The sequence below is a fragment of the Arachis ipaensis genome, chromosome B7 (genome assembly GCF_059453495.1).
Source record: "Arachis ipaensis isolate K30076 ecotype BB chromosome B7, ASM5945349v1, whole genome shotgun sequence".
NCBI classification, from domain to species: Eukaryota; Viridiplantae; Streptophyta; class Magnoliopsida; order Fabales; family Fabaceae; genus Arachis; species Arachis ipaensis.
The window spans coordinates 41,011,768-41,020,667 of NC_142442.1; positions in this window are offsets into that span (position 1 = coordinate 41,011,768).

Sequence of the window (8,900 nt, forward strand, 5' to 3'; positions counted from 1 at the left end):
GTAGCCCATATTCAAGTGGAATTAGAAAGCTAAGGGATATGAAATTTACCCACTTGAATGTTGTGAAGGATGATGGCAACTTAGGGGGAGGTATTTTCAATGAAATTGCAAGCTCCACTCCCTTGTGCTCTTCTCTGATAATTACCACCTCTTTGCAAGCTTCTTCAATTTCAACCTCTTCCTCTTGGTAGCTCTCTTTCAATTCAATCTCCTCTTCATTGCTTTCCAAGGGCATGGGAGGTTGTGCTTCTTCTTCTTGAATCTCCATCTCTTGATCAACCTCTTCCAAGTCTTCAACTATGATATGCTTTGGAGGTTGTACACCCTCCTCAGCATCAATTTCAACCGTCTTGGAAGGAGGCTCTATGTCTTGACTTTCCCATGGAGGTTCTGCATCTCCTAAGTCTTCAACCACTTCTTCTTCTTCAATAATTCCGGCTTCCTCTACTTGTTCCAGTACAAATTCATGCTTCGTACTGTTCACTGGAGTTTCTAGTATCTCCTTCATACTACGTTCTTCATTAGATTGTCCACATGAAGCCATGGGGGTTCCTTGAGTGTCCGAACGTCGGGAAGCTAATTGATTCATTATTGCTTGCCCCAATTGATAATGGTTGCCTGAAATCGATCCACTGTTTCTTTTAGGCAAACCTCTGCTTCTTGAGTTGCCGGATTTGGACAGGACACATAGAGAAGTGGTGGTGGTTGGGAGTGAGTGGATTGGAATTGGGGTGGTTCTATATATGGTTCATATGGCTTATAAGGTGGTTGGTATGGTGGTTGAGGGTTAGGGTCATATGGAGATGAATGGTGGTAGTTGGCTTGTGAGTGTGGTAGTTCAAAGTTGTGTTGAGGAAAGGGTTCATAGGCATATGGTGGTGGTTGTTGATAGTCCATTGGAGGTGGTTGTTGCCATGAGGGTTGATCAAATCCTTGTGGCTCCTCCCATCTTTGATTGTTCCAACCTTGATGCCTGTTCTCATTGTAATTTCTTCTTCCTACAACATAATTGTAACCAGACTCATAGCCAAAGGGGTGAGAGTTCATAGTAAATAGAAATTAAAAATAAAAACAAATTGAAATTAAAAGATTATTTAAATTTTTAATTTGAAAATTAAAATTTTTTGAAAATTTTTAAATTTGAATTTTAAAATTTGATTTTTTTTGAAATAAGATAAGATAAGATAAAAAATTTTAAAATAAAAACCAATAACCTTTTAATTTACGAAAAAGCAGAAAAAATAAAAACAGAAATAAAAACAAATTAAAATCAAAAAAATATTTACAATAACCAATAATAAGGCACACGTTTGCAATTCCCCGGCAACGGCGCCATTTTGATGAGAGAACTTTTGCGTGGTCTAGAAATTTGCGGATAAATCCTCGTTACAAGTATAGTTTCTAAACTTTCAAAAGTCCTTTCATACAAACGTTTTGGTTGTCACAAGTAACAAACCCCTTTTTAAATTGATACCGAGTATTAAACCTCGGGTCATCTTCTCAAGGAATTGCAGGGAAGTATGTTCTTATTATTGGTTATGAGTTTGTAAATTGGGGTTTAGGAAGTAAGGTGGGAATATGTTATATGACAAGTAAAATAAAATAATAATAATAAAAATAAAATAAAATCTCTTGGCAAGGTATGAGAACCGGAAGTCCTATCCTTATCAATTGCGATGAGAATTGGGTTTTAATCCCACTTTGTTAACCTCTAACTCTGAAGGTAAATCAAGTGGATTAATTAGCTTAATCCTCAGGTCCTAGTCAATTCCTATGGAAAGACTAGAGTTATTGGAGCAACTCCCAATTTCAACCACTGCTTTATTTGACAGCTCAAGCGTTACCAATAAATCAACCAAAGCCAAAAGGGAAAAATCTAAATTATTTAAATAAAGGAAAGCAATCATAGATCTGAAAATACCTCAAATTAGCACTAATGAAGACATCAAATGTAACATAGAAGAGTTCATAAATTAAATTAGAAAAATAAATAAAAGGAACATTGAACCTGTGATCGCAAAAGATGAAATAATTATGAAGTGAAAAGAGTCCTAATTCTAAATCCTAAGAGAGAGGAGAGAACCTCTCTCTCTAAAACTACATCTAAAACATGAAAAGTGAATTATGAGAGCCTCCCTTTGAATGGATGCAGTCCCCCACTTTATAGCCTCTAATCTGTGTTTTCTGGGCCGCAAACTGGGTCAGAAACAGTCCAGAATTCGCTGGTTTCGAATTTTGCCACGCTGGATTTCCGTCACTGCAACGCGGCCGCATGGATCACGCAGTCGCGTCACCTAGCGTCAGGAAAACTATAACATATTATATATCAAATCGAAGCCCCATACGTTAGCTTTCTAATGCAACTGAAACCGCATCATATGGACCTCTGTAGCAAAAGTTATAGCCGTTTGAGTGCGAAGAGGTCAGGCTGGACAGCTTAGCAATTTTTTCAAATTATTGCATTCCTTCCACTTTTGCATGCTTTCTTCCCATCCTCCAAGCCATTTCTGGCTTATAATATCTGAAAACACTTAACACACATATCAAGGCATCTAATGGTGATAAGAGAGGATTAATAATAAGCAAATATAAGTCCAAAGAAGCATGTTTTCAATCAAAGCACATAATTAGGAATGAAAATGTAAAACATGCAAATAGTATGAATAAGTGGGTAAAGAGTTGATAAAATTCACTCAATTGAGCACAAGATAAACCATAAAATAGTGGTTTATCACACAACTCAAGGAAAATCAGGAGGAACCTAAACCACCAGAGTCATATGAGACCATCAACAAAATTTCCTTGAAAGAAGAGGTCACAAAGAGCAGGGCAACAACAAAAGGAACAAAGAAGAAAGCACCAAGGAGATGGAGGAACAAGAAGATCCCTACAGAAGATTTCTCTCCAGGGGATAAAGTGATCTCAGCTTACTTCCTAGATATCCCACCTCATCTTCCCACCATCCCATCTCAGCTACCTAAGGTTTTCACCATCAACAAAGTTCTCTCCCTAGAGCATGTAGAGATCCTTGATGAAGCCAATGGAGATAGATTTACTGCAAGAGGGGAAGATCTGAAGCATTACCAACCACCCTGACAAAGGGCAGAACGTCAAGCTAGTGACGCTAAAGAAGTGCTTCATGGAAGGCAACCCATGTTTTACATGTTTTTAAAAGTAGTTAATAATGCAAGGTTCATGAAGTCTAAATCAACTCTGACATATACTTGAATGAATCCTTTTATGCAACATATAGTGAAGAACAAGTTTGGTGTTCAAGGCACACTAAGAGAATATGAATGCAATTTATATCATGTCACTCTTAGAACCTTGAACAAATCTTTTTACTCCACATGGCCACAAACTAAGTTTGGTGTCACCAATGTTGCATACATGGACAATCAATTAGTCAGTTGGTTTGTACTTGTCAATAGCACTTAGTCAGTTAACAACAAAAATTTTAAAAAGTGGTTACTCTTTCTTTTCTTTTAAATTTTGCCACCACTTTCCACAAATTCATTAATCACATCCCTTTATTTGTAGGAGAATTGATGGGACAATTGAAGAAGGAGGATTCGGCCACCACAAAAGGAGAGTACTATACACGTGTTTTCAAGGATGATGCATTGGGAAATGTTGCCATGCAACATTGAAAGAAGAACACGCTTGGAAACTAAACCAACCCCCCTTCATAAAGTTGATGATCCTTGTGCTCATCCCATGATAAACCCCATCCGTTCATCACACACCCACTCCATCAATCCACACCTTTCATCTACCCACCATTTCTCTATATAAGATACTCTTATTCCATACTCCTTTCACATTCCAATTTCCATCCCTTACACTTCCCATTTTCAGCACCCAACTCCTTTTAACCCATCTTAACCGGCCGAAGTTCATTATCCACACCCTTTACACCTTCACATCTCAAAAGTCACTTATGGCATCATCAAGCTCCAAGAGGCAAAAGAGGAAGAAACCGGTAGAGAGCACCCCTTTTGATAAAGGGAGATTCAAAACTGCATTTCATGAACTTGGATTTGAACGGATAAAGCTCAAAAAGATATTTCCTGAGTTAACATTCCAGTTCAATGAGGATGCGTGCCCACAGATTCGAGAGAAGATTGAACAAAGGGGTTGGCTAAGGCTCACGAACCCAGAAGCAAAGATAAATGCAAACCTCATCAAAGAGTTCTATGCAAATATGGTTAGAGAAGGCAAAACTAAGGCCCCCACCTTCAAAAGTTATGTGAGAAGAACAGAGGTGGACTTCAGCCCCAATGCCATAACAAGGACTCTTCAGCTGAAATTGCCACATTTTGATGAGCCCAGTTATCATGTGAGAATAAGTAATGGCCCCGACAATGATGAACTTGAAGAAATTGTGAACGACATGTGTGTTATAGGATCTGACTGGGAAAGGTATTCGGATAGGAGACCCCGATTCATCAGGAGAGGAGACCTCATCCCGGAAGCCAAAGGATGGTTTGAGCTCGTGAGGAGATCTATCCTCCCAGCCGCGAACAATTCTGAGGTTAACACTACTTGAGCTACTATGGTACATTGCTTAATAAAGGGTGGAGGCATTAATGTGCATGAGATTATAGCTGAGGGGATTCAAGAGTCAGCCGTGAAGAATGATCCAGGTGCTAGACTTTGGTACCCCAGCACCATCCTTAGACTGTGCACGAAAGCCAAGGTAGTCTTCGAGGACAGCAATCCAAGTTGGGTGAACCCTGGAAGGTCAGTCACGCTACAGCGAATAACTTATGTGGCACCCGCCCAACAACAAAGAAGACCTCAAATAGGGAAAAGAACAGCACAAGAGGGACCTCACCGAGAAGAATCTCATCAGAAAGAATACCAGCAAGAAGAGTACTATGATCCAACCAACATCAACTTGAATCACATTCACGGAGCCATTGAGGAGCTAGCAAGGAGTTATATGGAGGGACAAGAACAACAACTGCACATTCAAGCCCAAAGAATGGATCGTCAAGAAGAACTGCTTTCTAATTGGATGAATCAACAAGGGGAGTGGCAGAAATAGCAAATGGAACACTACTCCCAACTCACTCAAGCCATCAATCAAGTGACTGAAAGGCAAGAGCGTTAAGACAAATGCCTTCAAGAACTCAACCAACGACAGCTAGCTCAAACAAAGGCATTCAATGAGTTTAGCGTACTGAATGAAGGATGGCAACTACATAGGGAGGAGTTCAACATAAACACTCAAGCCAAGTTGAACTATATGTCTGGTCATATGCATAATCTGCACTCTGCAATCCCTAGGTATGATGAAGTCCAAAAAGAGCTAACAGAACAAGAGGAAAGGAAGGTGAAACAACAGAAGGAAATATTGAAAAAGAAGATGGAAGATGCTGGCTTCTGGAAAAAGTTGATTGGAAAAGGAAAGGGAAGTGGGAGTTCAAGCACTCAAGAAAAACACAAAGAGGACAAACAAGAGGGAGAGCATGAGCAATCCCATGAGTAAAAAAGGTGGTGGAGTTCCCTCATTATCCCATCTTTTTCAAGTTTTAAATAAGGAAAATCATGTATGAGATAGAACATGCTTCCATAGTAGCTTAGGAATTTTCAATTCTGTCTTTAGTATTTTCATTGCTTAGGTCATATGTGTGCTGGTTCAAGTTACCTGTCTTCATTTTCACCTTGCTTACTTGTATGCTTATCCCTTGAGTCAAATAAAAAGAGATGTTATGAAAAGACCAGAGTGATGTTCAAGTTGTGGAGTAGGTCCTTAAATTTGTGGTGTAGTAATCACTTAGCTAAGTTGGTTCACCAACAAGGTAGGAAGGCAACTATCTGTCCTAAATCATATGCTTGAAACACACCCCATGAGACTAGCTAAATAACAAGATCCTAATAAGAAAAAGGAAAAGAACAATAAGAGTTGAAAAAGAAAGAAAAGTAATAAAGAATAAGGCTAGGCACCAAGGGCTTGAATCTTGAGGGATGTGTCTGTGGTGCTCTTGTACCAAGGATCTGCTTGGATGAATAAGTTCTTAGGAGTGCTTCATCACTTGGTAACTTGGGTTAACTAACCCGGGATTATCAACTAAAAATCCACTATCAAGAACAACTTTGCTACAGAACATTTAGTAACCCAAAGAGGTGCTGGACACCAAGGCCTCAAGGAAAGAAAATAACAAACCATGTGCCTGTGGTGTGCATGTATGGAGGAGAGAGACTTGAGGGAGTAAGTCCTTAGGGGTGTTTCAACACCTAGCACCTTGAACCAACTGGTTCGGGAGTGTTGGCTGAAAGCTTATTTTAAAGAGTCGCCCCCTCACAAAGCACTTAGCCTAAGGATGCAATAAACCTTGAAAAGACAAAGGGATCAATAAATAAAAGTCTCAAAGGGTGCAATCAAGTGAGTATTCCCGGGCATGATAAAGGTCTGAAAGCCAGAAAAGGAATGAACCTAAGTTGCTATGCATGAAACCCCATAAAACCAAGGACATGACTTCCACAATAATGATTAATTTCTCTTGTCATTTCATTCATCATTCTCTTATTCCAGTACTTGCTTAGGGACAAGCAAGCTTTAAGTTTGGTGTTGTAATGCCAGGGCATTTCGGCCAGTTTCACTGACCTTTTCTTTACTGTTTTAGGGTAGTTTCATGCATTTTCTTAGGAAATAAGCAAGTTTTGGGTAGAATTACACTTACATCTTGATTCAAGCAAACATTGTGAATTTTATATGATTTCATGAGAATTATGCATGAATTTAATGACAAATTGGATGATGCATGACTCATAACTTGGATTAGAGCTTTGATGCACTTTATTTGCTTGATTTCAGGACAAAGGAAGCAAGAAAAAGCCACGTTAGTCTAACTAACGTGACCACTAACGTGGAATGGGAGCTAGCTTGCAACGTTAATGAGAAAAGTAATCGCCAATAATGTCTTCGAAGCCATCATAGCCCACGTTAATTACCACGTTAACTATATTAATGTGGTAGTTAACGTGGAAGAAAAGGAAGCTCCAAGCGTTAGTGGTAAAAGTAAGTGCCACTAATGCTCCAAAAGGGCAATTGGCCACGTTAAGAGTCACGTTAACTCAGTTAACGTGAACTCTAACGTGGAAGAGGAAGATAATGCCAACGTTAGTGACACTCACCTTTGTCACTAACGTTGGACTAAGCCCATATTGGCTACGTTAAGAGCCACGTTAACTTGGTTAACGTGAACTCTAATGTGGAAGGAGCAAGGAATCGCCAACGTTAGTGACACTCACTTTTGTCACTAACGTTGGACTAAGCCACTATGAGCCATGTTAGTGACACTCACCTTTATCACTAATGTTGGAGATGGCAATCACCACCACGTTAGTGGCCACGTTAAGACAATTAACGTGGGGCACTAACGTGAGAAGGGGCGTTTGGAGCGTTAGTGACAAAGGTAAGTGTCACTAACGCTCTCGAGGCTAAGGCATGCCCACGTTAAGAGCCACGTTAGTTATACTAACATGGACTCTAACGTGAGAAAAAGGGGCTAAGGGCAACGTTATTGGCAAAGGTAAACGCCAATAACGCTCGCGATGGACCAAGAGGCAACATTAGTGGTCACGTTAGTACCACTAACGTTGAAGTTAACGTAACTCATCTTGGGCTAGGAACGTTAGTGCAAAAGGTGATCGTCACTAACGTTCTCGAACCCACATTTTCACTTAACGTTAACGCCACTAACGTCCTAGCCAAAGTCCATGCCTACTTCACACTTTCTCTGCAAGTAAAGCTGAGCCCACTAAAGATTCCAAATTGCTTCAACTCAAGATCCAAAGTCCCATATCCAAGACTTGAAGAGCCATCTGGAAGATCAGAAGAGTAGTATATATAGGAGTAGTTTTGAACTAGAGAGAAGCTTTTGGGGATTGAGAGGACTACTCTCTGTATAATTTTACTTTCTCTGCAACTTCTAGTTTTACTTTTAGAATGCATTCTCCATCTTTGTTTTCCATTCCCAGAGCCATGAACAACTAAACTCCTTTCATTGGGTTAGGGAGCTCTGTTGTAATTTGATGGATCAATAATAGTTTTCATTATTCTTCTTCTTTCTTTTCTCTTGATTTTACTAGAAAGCTTTCAATCTTCATCCAATTGGGTAGTTGTCTTGGAAAAGAAGCTATTCATACTTGGATCTCTTCGGAACCTTGGAAGAGGAATGAAGGGATCATGCTAGAAATGCTTTCTCATCTTGGACCAAATTGGGGGTTGGGCGGATATGGTGACATATAATTCTCCCAATACTTTGATTTGGAAATACATGTGGTATAATCAGTGACCATACTTCATCTCTTCTCATGAGCAATTAGACCAAGGAATTGGCTATTGATCAAGATTTGAGAGATTGAATTACTAAGGAATTGGAATTCAATCACTTAAGATTGCCAAGGAGATCAATGAATGCATTGATTGAGGAAGAGATGAAAATGAACTTGATCCGGAGAATGCAACATCTCCTAAGCCCAATGAATCCCCCATTTCTGATCTTACCCATTCTCTTTAATTTCTGCAATTTACTTTCATGCTAAATTCCCCATTCCCCATTTAAGATTCTGCACTTTACTTTCCGTCATTTATATTCAGCTCTTTATTTCCAGCATTTACATTTTCTGCCATTTACTTTCCCGCCATTTAATTTCCTGCAATTCTCAAATCAATTTCTGCTTAGCTCAACTAGAATGTTCTTCTAATTAAAGTTGATTGACCAATCAATCCCTGTGGGATTCGACCTCACTCTATTGTGAGTTTTTACTTGACGACAATTCGGTATACTTGCCAAGGGAAATTGTTGAGAGACAAGTTTTCGTGCATCATGGCTTTGGAGAAGTGGAAGAATTTGATCCGTGATATGTTTTGTTGAGTGATTTCAGGA